The following is a 21,826-nucleotide window of genomic DNA, read 5'->3' on the forward strand; positions in this document are numbered from 1 at the left end:
CCGTGCCATTCTTTTGAGTAAAGATACTCCTGTACAAGCTGTTACAGAGGCAGACCTGTGAAAGAACTGTACATTAATGTGTATTTTATCTTTTCCAAGCTTTTCAGTTAAAACCACAAAGCTATGTTTCTGTTTGTTTCTGTTTCACTTGTAATATCCTGTCCTTTCAAACTTCATTGAGAAAAAAGTAGCAAAATTAAAATTTTGCTTTAGCAAAGAAGAATAAGGGCTGCAGAATGTGATTTGTTTTTCAGGAGGAGATACACAGACATGTGAGAATAGGTTTTTAAATGTAGTTGTCTTAATTTCAGTGAGTAAAACTTGAATCTTAAATGTATTTAGGTATTATGGGTTTAGTATAACTCTTGAGAATTTCCACAAGGAAAGTTTTCTGTTGACATAGACTTGGCTACTGTAACTTGTTTGTAGAATAACCAGAAACTTAATTTGAAACCACAGAATCCTGACACAAGGAAAGACATGGAGAACTTTCACAGTGTGGGAGGAGGATGACACAATTTCTGATTGCCTGAAGCAAGATGGGAAATGTAGCAGGGACCTCAAAATGACTAATTTCTGCATAGTTCATGCTTAGATTTCAGACTGGATTTTCATTTCATTTCTATTTCATATGATCCCATTGGGCACCATATCTTTTTTATGCTTTACATGACAATGTTATTCTTTTCCCTCTTAAATATCAAATATTATTGACAAATAATCAGCCAAAACTCACCATTTTCATAATTTAACAGTAGGAGAGTCTTAATGGGTGAAAAAACATTGTAATGGCACAACAGTGATCTACTGGGGTCTATGTTCACATCCACTTTTGTGCATAACTTACATTTGTATCTCACTGTTTTAAGTTAAAAACAAAATCATTAGTGAAATCTGGGTTATCACTGCTGGATTTAAGTCATATGGTGGCTAATTGCAGTTGGGACCACTGCTATAATTTTTCAGGCTTCATTGTAGATTCTCTTAAAGGCCATGTTTATGCATGTAGTGCTATAATGTTTCGAAATAAATTCCCAGGAAACATATTTGTTAAACAGAACACCAAAAAAATTGCAAATGATTCACATTTAAGGGTTCACAGTATATTAGTCTTGAAGGCAGGGTGGAAAATGTTAATGATATCAGTAGAGATGGTCTCTTACTACAAACAACAGCCCAGAGGTGCAACATATTGAAAAATATTTATTTGGTTAGATTTAAGCCCTCTTAGAGATTGCATTTGCTGTTATGTCTGCCGTCAGTGGTATAGTTAAAAGTTACCCTTTTTTTTTTTTTTTTTTAACATTTTTGGCAAAAATAGGTATTGTCTACTCTATGATAGTTCACATGCAGAATTCCTTCAACATCTATCTTCTATGGGCTCTTCTTTTCAATACAAAAAAAAACATGTACACAAAAGACGTGTGTGTGTTTATGTAAATATACACACGCACATAACTGAATGAGTTCATTGACAGCAATCAAACTGCATGATCACAAATTGAGATATACACCGCTTCACTGCTGAGCATATCAGTTTTCTGAATGTGTGGTCAGAGTAAGAATAAGAAACAAGGAGCTGCTGCCAAAGATGTACCTCTCAGGTGCCTAAATAGTGCATTTCTGGAATAAGATTTAGAACGAAACCCATCTTTTGCTTCTTTGTTGTGTCTGGATAGCCAGACAACAACTGTGTTGATTTTTATTTGTTATTTTTATTTTTTTTTTTAGTTTATTTTCTATTTGCAGTTAACTGCAAGGTGATAACTCTTTCTACCAAATGTGGGATGCTTTTGTGGACTGTGTCTCTGTGTATGAGTGTGTATAACACGGACACTTAGTGCCTTGTTCATCCACAAAAAAATGCTGCTGTTCAGTGATCCTCAAAACAGGCTACATCTCAGAGCACACCTGAGATGTGTTTGAACCTAGATTTGTCTCCTGGCTGAACTGTGCGAACACAAACTTGTACACAAGCATGGGTTTTAGGCAAGCCTGAAAGATCTGGGGGAAGAGCATAAATTGGGGCACAGGTGGTGCCATCTGCACATCAGGAAGCACGCCTTTACTGTGCAGGTGACTGAGCAGTGCCACAGGCAGCCCAGAGGGGCTGTGGAGTCTCCTCCTTCGAGGAGATCTTCAAAAGCCACCTGGACATGGTCCCTGGCAGCCTGCCCAGGTGGCCCTGCTTGGGCAGGGGTTGGACCTGACGGGCTCCAGCGGTCCCTAACCACCTCGGCCATTCTGTGGTTCTGTGTGTTGGGCAGAAGGCCAAGGGGGAAGGAGGCGTTTGGGTAACAAACACCAATAGTTTTGCATGAACAGCAAAAAGGCTTCTCATCTGAGCTCTGGCAGTACCACAGGCTGAGGAAAGGGCAGCGTGGCGATCACAGGCGGTCTGTGGGACAGCGGCGCTGCAGAGACCTGAAGCGCTGCGTGCCCCTGGCCACCCAGCCCACCCCCCAACTTGCTGACACGGCAGGTGCGCCATCACCGGGCTGCCTCAAGCAACCGGAGCGCCCCGGTGGCACGGAGCAGCTCCGCGGCTGCTCGCCGGGCCCCGCAGCCCCCGGGGCGGGCGGGCAGGAGGCGGGCAGGGGCGGTGCAGCGGGCGGGGCGGCCCGGGCCGGCTGCGGCGGCGGCGCGGGGCTGGGGCTGGGGCTGGGGCTGGTGCTGCCGCCGAGCTGGCGTGGGGCAGAGCCGCGCCGCAGCGAGCCGAGCCCGCCGCAGGTGGGGCAGCGCCGCCGGCACCGGCCGGCTGGGGCCGGGGGGGAAGCCGAAGGGATCCCCTTATGGCAGGCAGGGGCGAGCCCGCAGCCCCCGCGGGGCTGCCTCGGCTCGGGGGTCGCGGTGGAGTTGGGGGGAGACAGGGGGGGATGGGGATGGGGATGGGGATGGGAATAGGGATGAGGATGGGATGGGATGGGATGCGAGGCAGCTGCCCCCGCTGCAGTGCGGGCTGGTGGGAGGCAGCGGAGCCGTGGGGCTGAGATAATGAAGTGTCGTGCCTTCTTTTTGACAGGGAGCTGCGAGCGGAATGTGTCGCTGGTGTGGTGTTTGTGGGCTTGCTCGCAGGGTGATTTCAGTGCTTGTGGGCAGGTTGTGCTGGCTTGATACCCTCGCTCATCTAGCTGGGACAAGATGAAATCATTTATGTTACCTTATATCGTTCTGTGTCATACAGAAATCTGCCTTATCCTGATACAGGGGTGAGATGGATCGCTGGCTTTACATATATGTATTTAAGCTCCTTTGATAGTTTGTGGCATTGGAGTTCAGGCATTACAATAACGAGCAGGGTAGAGGTGTTCATAATAACTGCAATTATATTTGTTTCCATACCTAGAAAGAGAAATCTGCTCCGTGGGCCACTTCCGATTACTCCTGTACAGTTGTGTAATGCTTAGATGTACATGGTACTTACAGTGCTGAAAGGATCTGGTCTCTGATTCAAGGATGTCACAGGCTGGAAAACTAGTCACTGGTTGATTCTGAAAGTCTTCCAACTTCCAGGCACCTGAGAAAACATTGCAGGTTTATTAGACTTGCTTAATAAACTTACCTAAAAGTTTTCCGCAAACCTTACTGATTGTGGGGATGCTTATTTTATGTCTCTCAAATAGGTAGTACTGATCTAAAGAATGGGAACAAGGTATGCATTTGAAGAATTGTGAAAATTGTGCTAAGTATGTTCTTCAAGAAATGTAGTTTTCAACCAGGAAGACTGATAGGATACAGTATATTACAGATACATGCAAAACATGATGTCTGAGCATGAGGTGACAGAGACTGGCAGAGCGGAGTTTCTGCAGAAGGATTGAGGAGTTGCTGCTGATCAGAAACTGAACAGCAGTCAGTAAGAAACCTACAAATTGTATAGGCGTTTATATTTAAACAAAAATCAAGACAAGCATCGTTCTGGGATGCTTAACTGGAGTGTTGTAGACATATGATGTCATCTTATGGTAGTTACAGCTTCAGTGTCTGGTGTCTGCACGGTATGTGATTTTGGACACCACGGCTCCAGCAGGCAGTTTAGTCAGGAGATCTAGAAAACAACCTATGAGAAAATAGCAAAAGAACTGGATTTTTATAGTCACTCTCTCAAAGACTGATGAGAGATGTGATAAAAATCTTCGGGTGTGTAATTGGTTACTGCAGAGTGGAGAGAAATAAACTGCTCTTCACACGTAATGAAGTTGTGACAAGAACCAGCATGCTAAATGGTAGCAAGAGAGATTAGGTAAATGGCAGGGAAAGTCCTCTCTAATTGCACAGGTGATTGAGCATTGGATTGTCCTGGTAGGGTGTGGAATCTTTGTCACTGGAGGTTTTTAAGATCTCATCTAATAAACATTTACTAGAAAGGATGAATGCAAGGGTGACCATGGCAAAGGTTGAGTGACACACATGACCTCTACAGGAGCCTTACAGGCTCCTGGGGTGGCAGAGGCTACCAGAGGGCCAGCCCGTGAACTCACACTTCTGGTGACAATCATGCATTTCTAAGAGGCAGCTTAATATGGTAAACACTGCTCAGTAATCCGCTTATTGTATTTCACCCACATGCCTAACTATTATACTAGGTTTTGTGATCCTTTTTCCTTCAGCTCAAACCACATTTCCAGCTGAGGTCTAAGAACAGTGGTGAATGATCTGCTAAAGAACATCTTGGTTTGGCACCATCAACCAGTAAATTGGCTTATTGGTAAATGTTTAGGAAATTTGAGCTCAATTCCAGAGTATAGTTCTGTAAACTGTATTGCATTGCTCCCTTCAGGTCCTTGGTAACACAAGCATGTTTCTGGCAAGTCTACACGGCAAAACTGAAGTACTTTGGTTCAATTTATCTCAATCTGAAATTGCTTGCATTATAATTCAGTTCTTAAACGTACTTGAAAAGTGTAGTTTGTCCTACTGAATCCAACAAGATTTTTTGCCCAGTCCAATTAATTTAGCCCCACTAATTATGGAAATAGCTAGCTGAAAAGGGATTTCTCTGTGCTTTTCTTGCCTTACCTCCTTTACCTTGAGGTTTCTGCTATTTTGCTCAAGGGTTTTTGTTTGTTTGTTTGTTTGTTTGTTTGTTTTTTTACTGTGTTGTTGTTATCAGCTTACATATTAGTTTTGGTTAAAATTCTGCTGCATTCTTTGCTTCTACTGGTGGCCTGTGAAATTAGCTTCACCGGCCAAAAAAAGGATAACATTTTATTTTCTTGAAAGAGAATGAGAGCAGACAAGGCCTAATCCGTCTTTCTAGGCTATTCATTACTTTATGCATCTGTGTTTTGCCCTTGCTGCTTTAGAGAAGCATTGAATAAAACTAATCTGCCCAGTGCCTCTTTATAACACAGGACTTTTTATGCTCTTAGTCATCTGTATTTTCAAGATGTATGTTTTATCTTCTTTGAGCTGGCATGACCAGAGTTGAACCGGTAATCCCGTAGAAGAGCCACTATTTATGCAGGGTTTTCTACTGTTTCCTGTTTTGCTGTTCCCTTTGCTTTCCATCATATCCGCACTGAGGGAGCAGCCAGTGACACTGGGTAGAATTAGTTCAAAATGCTGGAAGAGATCAAAATATGGCTTATAAGATACATTGTCTTGCTTTTAGCTTTCCCAATTCCAGTTTGCTATTGTGTGCGTTGTCTGAGTTTCTCTGAATCACACCTTTTGTCAGGGCTGGGAGCAGCAGGGACTCCCTGGGGCTATCAGGGCAGTGGCAGGGCCAGCCCCATCCCAGGCAGCTGGGGGCACCTGGGAAGCCCCAGGCACCTCGCTGGGGATGGGGACAGCCCAAGGTATTTGGATCTTTCTGGGGGCCTGGACCATCAGGGCCTGTGGCCAGGTAGGGCCAGGCTGTGGGGAGCTGGAGCCCAGCCTTGCTGAGGCAGAGGCTGACAGCCCCAGACATGGGGCCCTAGGCTATGGGAAGGGGCCGGTAAAGTCCTGTGAAGGCCCTGATGTGTTTCAAAGCTTCACTGATCCAAGTTTTATGTTGGAAACATATGAAATTTACCCATTAGCACACTATCTGAAGTTGTGGTCTTTAGGGAGCCTACAGAGACTGGAAGGCAATGTTGCCATCCATCCCAGGGTGAGAGTAACAAGGAGAATGCTAGAGAGTTTATCTCCCCACATTACACAAACCCTCTACAAGTGTTTCATATGGTCTAGACCTGGGGTTAAGCACGTCCCTTGCTTGCTCATGTTGTAGTGTGTGGGATGTTACGCTCCCCGTGCATCCCCTGCCAGAGAGGATCCAGTGCAGCTCTTCAAGCATCAGTGGTGGCCATGCTTTGTGGCTGGTGAGTGGCCAGCTCTACTGGTGCAATTTAGGGACAAGCAGAAAATTGAGGAGATTATTGGATTGTTACCATGTGTACTGCCTTGTTAAAAAAAAAAATAATCAAGGCTTGGCATTTCTTTTCTGCCCATGCGTGGGAAAATAGGGTGAGCCTTGCTCCACGTTGCTTCATGTAGAACTGGACTGTGGAAAAAAGCGGTATATGGTAGGAGAAAACTTAACCAGTATGGGCACACAAAATGACTTGAGAGGCTTTTTTTCCTCTCTCTAGTTTCTGTGGTAGTAGGGTACTGTGAGATTTATAAAACCAACTTAGTTCTAAGTTGCCCTTGATCTGCACAGACATTGTTGTAAAGCAGTGCTGATTGATTTAGCTTTCCAGGGGAGATGTCAGGCATGCTAGTGGTGATTAAAGGAGATAGAAACCAGGGAGATGAGCAGTGTTGATCACACTGAATAATATTATGAATGGAAATAGGAGTACAAAGTAAATATATGTCAACGTTTTTGGAATTTTATGTGATTTATTTCGTTTCAAAGTTGGATTGAATAATTGGTCTTTTTATCAGCGTGTTTTACGCTGTAATAAAACAGGGTTTAAATAGTGAGAAGTTAATAGTTGCTCTAAGTAAAACACACAGGCACTGGAATGAGGTACGTTCTCTCTAACAAAGAACATGCAAAAATTGCAGGGAAGTTTGTTTGAACTTGGTGTGGTGAAGAATAAAACTACCTTTCATGCCAGCAAGAGATTTACATTTTTCCTTGAATTCTCTTTCAGTTCAAAGTAAGCCTTTAAAGAGTGCTGCATTAGCACATAGGAAATCTAAATTTCCTCCTTGTATGTTAGTACTTTAAGGCCTCTTCATAATTCAGACTTTTATATTCCAAGATTTTTCTCTCTCCCATGATTAGTTCCAGTAGCTTGGTCTGAAGCTTTGGTTAGAGGCATGAGACACTGCACTAATAACAAAGAGAAGCTGGAAGCTTCATAGCAATATAAACAGAAATAAATAGTGATGTGGCAAAATGAGTGGGTTCTGGAGATTGTGAGGGAAGAGGAGGAGGGGCTGGAAAGAATTGCCACTCTTTGGGGCAGGAGGGGTTGAGAAGAGGCTGGAAGAACCACCTGGCTTTGGGTGTGGGACTGGAGAGCAGGAGTGTTCTGGGTTCTGACAAAGGGACAGAGATTTGAGAAGGGTTTGGGATGTTTTTAGGAAGGGTTTGTAGGAGCATTGTGACAGCAGGAGCTCTTGTTCCCTTATGCTTTTCATCCAGACTAGTCTTTCTCATTGACTTCATAGAATCATAGAATGGCTCAGGTTGGAAGGAACGTCTTTAAAAGACGTTTAGATGTAGAGCTTAGGGATATGGTTTAGTGGGGACTGTTAGCGTTAGGTCAGAGGTTGGACTCAATGATCTTGAGGTCTCTTCCAACCTAGACAATTCTGTGATTCTGTGATTAAAGATCATCTAGTTCCAACCCCACTGCCATAGGCAGGGATGCCACCCACTAGATCAGGTTGGTCAAGGCCTTGGCCAACCTGGTCTTGAACACCTCCAGGGATGGGGCATCCACAGCTTCTCTGGGCAACCTGTGCCAGTGCCTCACCACCCTCTGAGTGAAGAATTTCCTTCTAATATCTAACCTAAATCTCCCCTCTTTTTGTTTAAAACCATTTCCCTTTGTCCTGTCATTGTCAGATTGAGCAAAAAGTTGCTCTCCATCTTTTTTATAAGCCCCTTTAAGTACTGGAAAGCTGCAGAAAGGTCACTCCAGAGCCTTCTCTTCAGGCTGAACAGCCCCAGCTCTCTCAGGCTTTCTTCACAGGAGAGGTGCTCCAGCCCTCTGATCATCTTTGCGGTCCTCCTCTTGACCTGCTCCAACAGCCCCACATCCTTGTGCCGGGAGCCCCAGACCTGGACGCAGCACTCCAGGTGGGACCTCACAAGGGCAGAGCAGAGGGGGACAATCACCTCTCTTGACCTGCTGGCCAATCCTCTTTTGATGCAGCCCAGGATGCAGTTGAACTTCTGGGCACACATTGCTGGCTCATGTCAAGCTTTTAATGTCAAGTCTTTTAATGCCAAGTCTTCTCCACTGTCCAATGGTGTGGGTACCTCTCAGTGCCTTTGCAGCCATACATTTTTTTTCCTGAAGCTAACAGTTTTCCTTTCTCTCTTCACTGGCCCCTGCAATTCTTTTCCCCCTCCCAGACTTTGGGAAGATGTTTAAGGTCTTAGCACCACTTGTTCTGCCTGTTGGGATGGCAACGAAAGGAGGTAGGATATGGGGACTGTGCAGAGATGATGCACTTCAGTGACTTTGAAGAGCAAGGCTTGCTTCTCTTGTGATCCTGCTTAACATGAGAGAGATATATGGGAGAGGTGTAGGGTAGTTCCTGCTGATGCTTCATGTGTTACCATCCTTAGCAGTGGTGGCAGAAGTACTTAGGGACTGTGTGACTGTGTGATCATCGTCAGTGATGTGGGATGTATCTCTGCCATCCCCATCTTCTTCAGTATAGGTAAATTCTACCGGTTGTACTGTTCTAGTTGCTAATATATGTGCAGGTTTATGTATGGCTATGAAATGCCCTGAACAAAAAAGTGAATGTTGGGTTTTTGTATGTTTTAATTTGAAAGTTAAGATTTTCTAGGATAGCTCTGAATGTGTCTGTCTGAACATGGAACGTGATGGCTGTAAAATGCTGCACATCTGCTGGTGTGACAGAACTTGGGGGATTTTTTAAAAGATTTTATCTTTGAAACATGCTAGAAATGCGTATGTACCCAAGCTGCCTTTGAAGGGAAGAAATTGAGTTGCTGGTATGAAGAGTGTTCCAACTTCTGCGGTTAAAGCGTACATTAACACTGATATTTGGTTAGCTCAGAACATTTTTGTATAGTTTAAAGAGCGTTTAAAATAACCAAAGCTCTGTCTTTTTTTTTTTTTGGTGTTTATTCCAATTTATCAAATTTACAATATTGAGTTGCGTTATTCAATGTCTTGATTACTTTCCCCTTTCTTTTGTGTAAATCTTTAGAGCCATGTTGATGATAAAACATGTTTTAACTTGCCTGAAATGATTTATATCCTACATCAACAGAAAATTGGAAAAAAAAAAAACAAGCTCTAGATTGAGAGTAAGCCAACATTTTTTAAAGCATGCCAGCTTGTATTTTCCAAATTATTTTATAACAATCTGTACTTTCTTCATTAAGCAGAGTTAACGATTTCCAAAAGTTTTATTTTTAGCCAAAGCTGTTGCAGCATTTTTATTTTGTATTTGCTGAGCCCACTTAAGGTGATTTGAAACCATGTAAGAGAAGGGTGCTGTAGTTGCTGCAATAATGAATTATCCATGGGTTCATTCTTTCACGAAGACTTACCAGCTGCCTATTATCAAGAATACCTTGTGCTTCTGTTCATCTCAGTAGGTAGCTGCAGTTCCCATCACCTTTGAATATTGCTTCCCTAATTCCACAACAGCCCGTGGTATGTTTTTTGGAGAGGTCAAGATAACACTACATAGTTGTAAAAACATGATTTATTAAAATACCAGATTATTGATTTCAGTGTAAAATGTTGTGGCATAACCCTTGCTTTGCTCAGGTGTGCAAAATTCTGTGAACTTTGGTGAAACTCACAGAATGCCAGGATCTACTACACGATCCTGCAGTGAGCCTTCTAGACCATCAGTGTAAAGAGTACATTTGAAGGCAGATGTACAAAGTGGTACTTTAATTCCTTTTGTGATACCAGACACTGAAAATGTTCAAATATAGGTGCAATTAGAAAAGAACCTGCTGCCTTTAGTGTCTGCAAGTGTAATAATTTCTTTTTCTTAGTCTTTTAACCACCTGGGATGTCCTGTGTGGCTCTGGCCCAGATAGACTCCATTAAACAGTGATCTAAGCACAGCTGTCAAAAGTGAACATCTCTTCCTTTAGTTGCGGCTCCCTTTGACCAGTTCAGCATGTTCCTACCTCTTGCACTTGGAATCTGACCCTGTTTTTCTACTGTTTCCCTTCTTTGCGTTGCAAGTAAAGAAGATGGAATCAGATTCCCAGTTAAAAAAAAAAAAAAAGGCAGAGGAGGAAATAGTAAGTGTAGCTACAGTGTAATATGTGGAGAAGAGGAGGAATGCACATCTGTGCAATAACTTACAGGGTGGGTGAATTTTGTAAAACATGGCTTGAAGTTGGAAGAAATGAGTGTGGACCATTGTTGGATTGTTAGGGTCATGGATTCATTCCTTTCTCAGCTGTGGGAAGTGTTTCAAAACAAAAAAGCACTCTGTGGGGAGTGGCTCTCTGAGAGTTGAATTTATGTCCAAGGCAAAAACCCTTGGGAAAGTTATATAATACTGCACTTCCATTTAATCCAGGCATTGGTTACTTATGGGAGACAGACACAGGAGTCTCCAGTTCTTAAAATCTTAGCCTTGATAGCACATGATTGCAAGATAAAGCAGATCACTCTTGAAGTTGAAGTGCGTGTCAGCACATTGGGAGAAGTTCCTTACTTACTGAAGAATGTTTCTACAGAGTTTCCACATTTTGTTTAAAAGGCCTCCCATTCAGAGGGAGCAGACCTAGGCAGGCAAAAGTGAGAGGAGTTTTGAGATAAACCACAGCTGTCAACTCATGAAGCAAAACAATGTGGAAAAGTGCAGCCAAGAAAATGGAGCTATGTAAAGAGTGGATCCTCCTTATTTTATAGCAATTGAAAACAAAAGAACCACTAGGTGGAAATACGAGAATTAAAAGGTGTTACATAGTGGCGAATTATGTTTCTTTACTGAAAGGAAACTAAAAGTTTCACCTACTGAAATGGAGTCCTTTTTGTACTTCAGGAACATCCAGAGAAAAGTGAGGATCAAATGGCAACCCTAAGGAAACCAGCCAAATAAATAAAATGACATTTTAAATAGCTCTGGCTGGAAGTTGACAGTAAAACAATGGGGAAATAATGGCAACAAGAGACTTGGAGGAGATTCCTCCTATCCCTGAGAAGTAAAATTGAGAATCCTCCACATTCTATGTAGACTTACACAAATCATGACAAATCGTTGTTGATATAATATATCAAAATGCTGGCAATCTATTAAGCTGAAAAATAAACTGAAATACAATAGAAGATAAAGCAATAAAGGAGTTTTTTGTTTTGTTTTGTTTTGTTTTTGTTTTTTACTACTGTGAAAAAGAATGAGGGGTGGGGAAGGGGAGGAAGACTTGATGAATAGGAATAGCATTGATTTTTTTTTTTTAAGGTCCTAGACAATAGAGTTTTATGTTTCTTATTCCCCGATGAATTTGAAACGAGGAGGAAGGAATGTAATTGTATGCCCCTGTGATTAAGTCCATTTGCTGTGCAAAGAGGCCCACATGGCCGTGGTGTGCTCATGACTCAGCTGAAATGAACATGGACAAATTTTGCCAAAAAGGGGAGGGAAGCTAAGAGGCAGAGGATTTCATTTAGGATCTCAAAAGAGAGGACAGCTGCACCTAATTTTTCAGAAGCGCATAGTTGTCTTTGAGGAAATCAAACAGTACAAAGAAAATAGCTTAATTTTGAGTTCCTAAAGAGTAAAAGCATTCAATTTTTCTCTTTTCTGGCCTGGGTTTAAATAGAGTATTTACTATCAAAGGAGGTATTGCCAGCAAAGGAGAACTTTAATTTTGTGAATGCACAGGTACTTTATGCTAAGTAATCACTACTGTTACTGAGTAGTTTGTGCTTTTATGCTACCTGGCAATAGCAAGAAAAAGACATCTGACAAAACCGTCCTGGGAGCTGTCCAGTCCCGAGCATTTCACTTGCAAACGTCTCTGTACTTTGCAGGAGACATGGTTCTCTCTGCTCCTCAAGAGTGGACCACATGCACTTTTTTTGTTTCCTGTATTTACAGGGTGTCTTTGAAAAGTTGGGCTGCCCTCATAAGCAACTGCATACTATGAAATCTTGCTCAAAATTCAAAGTGATTTGAAAATGTTGTTACATGGTGGTTTCACCCTGGAAACTCCATTGCACTAACAACAAAACAGAACTCAAATGTGGATGATACCATCTTTGTTGGTGAAATGGACAGGGGAACTGAGTGCACCCTCAGTAAGTTTGCGGCTGACATCAAGCTGAGGGCTTATGGATTACAATATAGTTATTATAGCTAAACTCTGTTACTTGTAAAGTAATTGTGAATCATTACACAGCCTGTGCAGAGAATGTAATTGCACATCTTGAAATAAAGTTCAGATGAAATATACATTTTAGTCAAACAGTGGATCAATTTATTAATTAAGTGAGCAGTGTATGATACTCTACATGCTTATTTGGATGTTGATACTATTAATCAGAGATTCCTCAAATCTGATTCTTTTTAGGGAGAAGACATTTTTATGCAAAGTGATTCTGAAGTGATGAAGAAACTTATGAATTAGCTTATAGTGTAGAATATCTGGAATTCACAAACTAATTATGTAACTGTTAAAGTCTTGTGTACCTCTAAATACCATTCCTTTTGCACTGGCAAATATAGCTTCTAAAAATATGCCTAGATGTACTAAGTCAGTATTCTCATAGTATTGAATGTGTCAGTAGTTTTGTATTTTGTAAATGTAGCAGCAAAACTGGGGCGAATAGAACATCAAAGAATACCTCTTGAATTGTGATTGCATCCTTTGTGGAAAGGAGCATTAGCTGGAAGGTAGGCCATGGCATATCATTCTGTAACTGGAAATAGAATAGCCATTATTTAAAATTTCAATTTATAGAATGTAATCATAGAATCATGAAGTGGTTTAGGTTGAAATGGATCTTAAAGATCCCCCCCTCCCACTAAATCAGGTTGCTCAGGGCCCCATCTAGCTAGCCTTGAACATTTCCAGGGATGGGGCATCCACAGCTTCTCTGGGCAACCTGTTTCAGTGCCTTACCACCCTCAGAATAAATGATTTCTTCCTTAATGTAAACCTACTCTCAGTTTAAAACCATTTCTCTTTGTCCTATCACTACATGCTCTGACGAAGAGTCCATCTTCTGCTTCCTTGTAGGCCCCCCTTAGGTGCTGGAAGGCTGCAATGAGGTCTCCCCGGAGCCTTCTCTTCTCCAGGGTGAACCCCAGCTCTCAGCTTGTCTTCATAGCAGAGGTGCTCCAGCCCTTTGATTATCTTCATGTTCCTCCTCTGGGCTTGTTCCAATACATCCACGTACTTATTGTGCTGAGGGCCCCAAAGTTGAATGCAGCACTTCAAATGGGGTCTCACAAGAACAGAGTAGAGGGGAAGAATCACCTCCCTCACCCTGCTGGCCACACTTGTTTTGATGCACTCCAGGACTGAGGTGGTTTCCTGGGCTGCAAGCGCACATTGCCGGCTCATGTCGAGTTTCTCATCAACCAGAACCCCTGGGTTCTTCTCCTCAGGGCTGCTCTCAATCTCTTCTCCCCCCAGCCTGTGTTTGTGCTTGGGATTGCCCTGGCCCAGATGCAGGACCTTGCACTTGGCCTTGTTGAACCTCATGAGGTTTGCACAGACCCACCTCTCCAGCCTGTCCAGGTCCCTCTGGATGGCATCCCTTCCTTCCAGCGTGTGGAACGCACCACACAGCTTGGTGTCATTGGCAAACTTGCAGAGGGTGCACTCAATTTCACTGTCTATGTTACTGACAAAGATGTTAAGCAGGGTTGGTCCCAATACTGACCCCCGATGAATTTGTGCACTTATTTTGATGACTTCCTCAATTGTTTCATTTAGAAGTCCTGTTGTACAGGCAGTGCTGTTTATTTAGGTAGGTAATCCCATTGAATCCATTGGAATAGTTTATGTCTGAATACAACAAATTACAGTTCAGGTGCTGATTTTATGAGATCGTCATTAATTTATTCTGGATTCTTTTTGAGTGGGAACAGCAGTCTGTGTATAATGACTGTATTGGTCTAAACCAGTAGGTGATAGTTTTGCAGCTTGTGGGTAAATGCCTTATTTATTTTATATTTTTAAAATATTTAAACATAGAATTTATACTATAACATAATTTACTGTATAAAAATGCATTGAACTTTACTGAAAACGAGTTTGTCCACCTTTCCCTTAGTATTAATTTCTGTACAAAACTTTCTATAAGTTTTGATGCAGATGGGGTAATACTACTAGTAGCTTCTTGTAATAAGTGAAGCATTGATGAGTGAACCATCAAAATCTGTACAGAATTAAAACAAGTCATGTGCTTTGGGTGAATGAGCTTGAGCTTCTTAAAACAAGTCTTAAGGGTGGGTGGACAGTGAGGGCCATAGTGGTGGATTTGAAATTGAATGAATGTTTGCCAAGTCACAGTGTTAAAAACTTGATTTTTCAGGTGTTAGTGGGACATGTTAGAACCTAGAAATAATTGTAAGAATGAACCTGAGGAGGTTTATTCCATGAAATGAGTATTTCTGGGAATGCACCTTCAGCAAGCAGCACTTGAGTTAAATTTTGCTTCTCTGTTTCAAAGCACAGAACTAATGCAAACCATCTGCATTTTGCATCACTTGGATGTTCTGGCTTACCTGTGGATTGCCCTCAGGTACAGAAATGAGGCTAAATTATATCATTCCCCAAAGACCTAAGGACTTAGATGTGTAACTTTGACTTTAGGTGCCTAGGTCAAGCATTTAAATGACAGAGAGACTCTTGCTTCTACTCAACCCAAGAGGTAAATGAAGTCATGATGTGTAAGTTTCTGTCAGTAAAAATTCCTGTACACCTACACGTCTGATGGTAGGCATGCCCAGACCATGTAGCAGGGTAGGTACATAACACAAGCCTGTTCCTAGAAAGATTTACAAGGCAGAAATTCCCTGTCTCACCTATGAATTCTGATCCAGCAAGATTTTTTACAACCTGTTTTAGAACAAGTTCCATGAATAGAAAGGTGTGGTTTTTTTTTTTTTGTTTTTTGTTTTTTTTTTTTTTAATTCTTTATGCTGTGTAGCTAGAGCATTAAACAGAATAAAGAAGACTTGAAGACCTGTATTTAGTTCTTCCTTAATCTGGAGAAGATTGAACCATTTACCTCAACATTTCTGGTAAATGTTTAAATGGCGAATTTCTGGTCAGAGGTGGCACGGGAGGAGAGAGGTGTGAGGGCTGGTTTAATTATGGGTGGTGTTGCATGTTTCAAGACCTTTTTTTTTGCCAGTACTGTGGAGAGCCATAAATACAGGTGTCAGCATTCTCAGTTTCTAAAGTGTTTCTTGTGGCATAACAGATATGTGCCAACACCAGAGAACTTCAATTCATTTTAGGTGTTAGACCTCTGAAAGCAGGCCACATCACTCAGTAAGCATTTGCATTTACGCTGGTACAAATGGACTGTGTATATATGTGTGGTAGAGATTATGCTTCTTACTAGGCAAAGATGAGAGCTATGTGAAAAGTTAAGGATTCTGTTGAGGATAATGGCAGACATGGGGCGGGGGTGGCTGTATTAGGAACAAACTTGCAAAAGTAAAACACATGAATGCATTGTTCCTACTGCTACAAACAATAGCACGCTTGGTAGCTTCTTCTTTAGAATTTTCCTATTCAAGATACCTCTAGCAGAACTGAATAAATGTCTCTGATACATACTCAGTGATGCTTTGCAGCACTGCTGGACAAGACTTAGCCAGCAAAGGCTGTGCCTGACTCCACACTGCCTTTCACAATCAGAAGATTGCCTTCTGTTAGAGGCTTCAACACCTATTAGTAGTATCCCATTCTTACCAGGACAGTGTTAGAGGACTGTAATGTAGAAACAAAGCTTTAATGTATTTTTAAACTGTCTTTTTAATTCATATTAATTAAACCTACTAAAACTTTCACTATGAAGTGAATGTTATGGATGGGGAACTTGATATAACATGGAATATGTTTTGAAATTCTTTACCTGGATCTGTTTTGATCTGTATTTGTGTATGTTGGCTAAAATAAACTATTTATTGTTTTCTGTTGGGTATAGAACATTCTTTCTTTGCTTCTTTATCATGTTCTGTGTTTAACACTGTGTGTTCATGCTGCTGGATTGCTATAGTTATAACAGTTTATTAATCCAACAATTAAAATCCTAATAGATGTATTCTAATATACTACAGAAATTAATAGAAATCTTGTTCAGCATGGAGAGCAAATCAAAAACATAATTTTGTGTTAATATTTCAGGACATAAATGTAGGCACTGAACTCTGAGTCTGGCTTTTGTTTTCTGCTGTGAAAAGCAGCATTTCCTCTTGTAACTAACTCCTTTATACCAAGTATTTAAATATCAACTGGGGCCAAAAAAACGTAAAACAAAACAAAACAAAACCAAAAACAAAACTACCAAGATAACAACAAAAACCAAAACCATCCTGCTATTGTTACCTCCACCATCTGTAGTGTTCTGGTGATAAATGGCCAAACTGTTTAGAAATGCTTGCAGGAGGCTAAGAATTGGATATAATTAAAATGGATCACTCCCAAAAGGGAGACTGCGGAACACCATGGTCTGAAGAATCTGTGCTAGTAATGCATTTAAGCCATGACTTTCCATTTACTGTAAAAAATAAAAATTGGAACTGACATTTAACAGATGACTATCTCCACAAGTCTTCTTTAAATGAAGTCACTAAGACTGCATGCTCAGTGTTTTTGTCCAGCTGTATAATCCTTAGTTTCCAGTGCCAGAATCAACCTTGGAAACACTTTTTGCTCTGAAACACTCTAAGTGATGCTCAGGAGTTTCTGTTCTTGGACAGCAGTGAGAACACAATATATTAGGATTCTCCTTTATATATGTGTTCAGTATTTTGTGTGTTTTTGTTTTTTTTTCCTTACCATTTTTTCTAAGAGCACCAGTATAACATTAAACAAAACAAAACAAAAAAAAAAAAAAAAGAGGGAGCCCTTCTGAACTTGAATGAACTCTGGAATATGTCTGAAAATCCATCTGGCATATTTAGAAATGTCAAATTTCTGTCATGCATAATAGCATGTTTAATTCCTTTCACTTTTTTTTTTTGAAAACTATATATTAGAATCTATGAAGATACAAAGCCTGCTCTTTTAATCTGGGAAATGTATTGTATACCTGCTTGTATAACTGCTTATACAAGAAAGCATGATCTGTAATCTCTTCAGTGTCATCAATGTGCAATGTAACCAACTTGTCATAGGTCCTAGCAAGTAGGCTATGTTGTTTTATCCTTTTTTTGGAACCTTCTTTGGTGATGTGGACTCTTCAGAAAATGTTACATGTGTTTTGTATGATTTGAGGTATGTGAATGATTTGGGAAAATTAATCTGCAGTAGAGTGTTTTGAAAAATGTCTAAATCTAGAGTATGAAGAGTGTGCTGTTAGCGCTGCTAAATGCAGTGTTGTGGGAAGGATATATAGTTAACTCATTCACTATAGTAAGACTCTTATCTAATATAGTCTCTCACAAACTGCTTGATTTAGGTCACTATTTAAACTCTAAAAGAATTGACTTTGCAACTGTATTCTAATGGCTTCTATTGTCGACTGCTTTGTATATGAAGTCATCAGAGCTAGTTGCCTAAAGTAGGTGGAAATATGGATGTGGTATTTATTGTAGAATATTGTAGATACTGTATAACACAATACAAGATACTGTAGAAATAGCCTAGAGACCGTTTTCTTTCCTCCTTTCTTTTCTTCTCAGATGAGATTGTTAAAATTTTTTAATAAAAAAAATTTAATTAATTAATTAAAATTTAATATTGTTAAAATAAAGATCGATCACATCAGTTTGTGAATCAGTTAAGTATAAAATTTTATCATCAAAAGAAGCATTTTATCATCAAAAGAAGCAGATCAAAGAAGGTGATTGTCCTCCTCTACTGTGCTCTTGTGGGACCCCACCTGGAGTACCCAGTCTGGGGCCCCCAGCACAAGAAGGACATGGACCTGTTAGAGTGGATCCACAAAAGGTCCACAAGGATGACCAGAGGGCTGGAGCACCACTCCTGTGAAGACAGGCTGAGGGAGTTGGGGTGTTTCAGTCTGGAGAAGAGAAGGCTCAAGAGTGACCTTACTAAAAGCCTAGACTAGAAGCCTCAGGAGTGGCCTTCCTAAAGCGGGCCTACAGGAAACATGGGAAGAGACTCTTTGTCTGGGCGTGTAGTGATAGGACAAAGAGAAATAGTTTTAAACTGAAAGATTTAGATTATTTATACAGAAGAAATTATTTATTCAGAGGGTAGTGAAGCACTGTAACCAATTGTCCAGAGAGGCTGTGGATGCCCCCCGTCCCTGGAATTGCTTTAAGGCCAAGGCTTTGAGCAACCTCGTCTAGTGGGAGGTGTCCCTAGCCACAGCAGGGAATTGGAGCTTGATGATCTTTTGAGTCCTTCCCAATAGAAACCATTCTATGATTCTATATTGGTACTATGAAATGTCATCTTATTTAGCCAGGTTTATTGTGTGATTAGCTGTATGGTATGAACAAAAAATTGTTTGAAGATGGATGTTGTGCTCATTTCTGAGACTGTGTGGCAGAAACTCAGAGTGTTATACTTTTCTGGGAGTACTTATATTTTGTTGTTGAAAGGATCTTGGTAGTACAAATGGGTTAATTTTATGTGATATGAACTGGAGGGGTGAACATTCTTCTGGAAAGCAAAGAGATATCTTCCTAAAAGAATTTGTTAAATTCCTTGTCCCTTGGTACAATCTGTTCCTCTCAGTGTTGCTCAGAAGTACTGTTGAGAGCTCTGGGGGTAAATAAAAGAGTTTCTTTCTATGGTTCTGACAGAGAAAGCCATTAGTTTCTTTATATTCTCCTTCTTTTAATAATTTTACCAAGCTCTTCTCAAAAAAGCACAGGAACTCCTAAAGTATTTCTAGAGAATGCTTTTGAAATAAAAAGTTGTCTACATTGCTCTAGCTAATTGCTAATTTAAATCAAGTTGGCTGATTCAGAAATATGATGCTCCTGTATGAAGTACAACTTTATTATTAAAAAATTCTAAGCTGCATAATGCCAAAGGGAGACAGTGGGTAGAATTGTTTGTGCTGATCTTTTGAACAGAAAAGGTGCAAGTGGAAAGGTATGAAGGAGATAGAATAGGAAATTCTTCAGCTAGTTACTGTATGGGCTATAATATTGTACTAGATAATATCTTTCAGAGTAGCTTGACGTAGGATGCTTAACATATTCAGTTATTGCTCAAAAAAAGAAAAAAGTCCCTGGCTGAAACCTATGCAGATGATGAGTGCTCCTGACTGTTTGGGATCACTGCTGAGTATGGTAGGAAATATCATCTCTGGGTCCTAGATGACTCTGACCCATATGTTGAAGATTGCTTCATAGACAAAGAGTGGGAGGAAGGAATTTGCCTTCTTCCCATGTGCTGCAACCTGGCAAGATGGAACAGGATGCTGCCTTCCACCCCCGCTCCATCCTTGCAGTGCCAGCTTGTGGGGAATTGTCTGCAACAGCCGAGGAAAAATTTTCCAGAGTTTTGGACATTGAGATTTCTGAGAATTTCCAAGTGCATAACAAACCTGTGTGGCCCTGACTGTTGTCATTGTTGTAATGATAAACACCTCTGACATGAGGGTAGGTCTCTTCTCAGTATCCTGGTGATTTGGAAATATGCTCCTATTGTACTATTAAATCCTCATTAGTGAATGTCTGAAGATTAAACAGATGGCCAGTAGCATGAATGGTCTGGAGTGAGAGAAAAGGGAAAGCAGAGTTGTTGGAGGTAAATGGATATATCAGGGTGCAGGGACGTTTTCACAGAGAGAGGTGATATTTGTGGTTCTCATAGATTGGAAGTGGGCAATCACTTCCCAGTATCCCCAAGGTACAGCTCATTACAACAAGAGTGTGGAACTATGTATCCAACTAGGAGGTATCACATGAGAAAAATCCCGCACAAAGACATTTGTATTCGTCTTACAAAGAGCGTCTGAGAGAGCTGGGTTCGTTCAGCCTGGAGAAGAGCAGGCTCAGGGGTGACCTTATCGCACTCTATAGGTACCTTAAAGGAGACTGAAGCGAAGTGGGGGTTGGTCTATTCTCCCACGTGCCTGGCAACAGGACGAGGGGGAATGGGATAAAGTTGCGCCAGGGGAGTTTTAGGTTGGATCTTAGGAAGAACTTCTTTACCAAAAGGGTTGTTAGACATTGGAACAGGCTGCCCAGGGAAGTGGTGGAGTTACCATCCCTGGAGGTCTTTAAAAGACGTTTAGATGTAGAGCTTAGGAATACGGTTTAGTGGAGGACTGGTTAGTATTAGGTCAGAGGTTGGACTTGGTGATCTTGGAGGTCTCTTCCAACCTAGACGATTCTGAGTTTCTGTGATTCTGTTATTCTGTGAAATGACTTTAACATACATGAATACAAACACTGACCCTTCAAAAGCAAAAGATGAGTGAAAGGAGGAAGGCCACCACTACTTGTTAAAAAAACATAGGCAATGAAAAGCCACTTTGAAAGTTTAAAGCTGGTGGAAGTCTGCTAAAACTAAAAGGCAACTGCTGCCCATGTTGCCTTTGAGCACATGAATTCCTTCTTGAGCATCTCTGAGAAACTGTAATGGTTCATGAGCCAGCAATATGCCCTTGTAGCCAAGAAAGCCAATGGCATCCTGTGCTGCATTAGGAATAGCATTGCCAGCAGGTGGAGGGAGGTGATCCTCCCCCTGTACTCAGCCCTGGTGAGGCCTCACTGGTGTCCAGTTTTGGGCTCCCCTGTACAAGAGAAATGTGGAGCTCCTGGAGTGAGTCCAGTGAAGGACAACTAAAATGATTAAGGGAGTGGAGCATCTCTTACATGAGGAAAGGCTGAGGGAGCTGGGCATGTATAATGGGATTTAACATAAAAAAAAATATTTCATGTTTCAGGAAGGGAAAATAAAGTGTCAGAAGTCTACATGAAACCATTAGAAGGGAACAAGATCTAAGTATAGGCTAGAGTTGCTGTGACTGGTGCTGTGGATTGGAATCACAACCCTCAACCATTCTGTGATTATAATAATAGTTTTTAATTTTTTTTTTTTTTAACATTTCTGATGTGAAACTGGAAGACCTTTTTTAAACGCCTCATGTTCAGGATTATGGCTGCATGTTCTGTGCATGTGGTGGGGGAGGTACAGTGTAGGTGTTGTGGCATGGTGTTCAGTTAATAGCCAAACTTTGTCTTCTGGTTACTGAGCACTCAGATATGACGGGTGGCAGTGGCTGCTCTTAAAGCCCCATTCTGTCCTCTGGGGCGTCATGGAAACAGGGCTGTCTGGGCTTGCTTTCCTTACCCTGTTTCATTTCTTCCTCTTGTCTGCTCTTCATCTCACTGTTCTCTTACCTTCACAGGCCCTAAAACTGAATAGCTCAGGAAAGCAAATGACTTGGAGAAGAGCAGTGTGCCTTAGAGATGGAGGGTCATGCAGCTTAAGAGCAAGTGCCTGAATGTTGTACTCAAGAGTGAAAAGGAGAGACCTTGGAAAGAGATTGCAGAGACACAGGAACATGGAGGTTGAGCCTGCTGAGAT

At 41.4% G+C, this 21,826-nt stretch overlaps 1 protein-coding gene across 1 annotated transcript in view; it reads left to right on the forward strand.

Moving 5' to 3' along the window:
* Positions 1 to 2,708: 2,708 nt before the first annotated feature.
* COL21A1 (collagen type XXI alpha 1 chain) overlaps positions 2,709 to 21,826 on the forward strand; it is a 116,739-nt gene continuing 97,621 nt past the window's right edge. Inside the window, exon 1 of the mRNA XM_032185725.1 lies at positions 2,709 to 2,730. The gene's annotated coding sequence lies outside the window, so the exon portion shown is untranslated. The remainder of the gene's footprint in view (positions 2,731 to 21,826) is intronic.

The sequence above is a fragment of the Aythya fuligula genome, chromosome 3 (assembly GCF_009819795.1).
Source record: "Aythya fuligula isolate bAytFul2 chromosome 3, bAytFul2.pri, whole genome shotgun sequence".
In the NCBI taxonomy this organism is placed as follows: Eukaryota; Metazoa; Chordata; class Aves; order Anseriformes; family Anatidae; genus Aythya; species Aythya fuligula.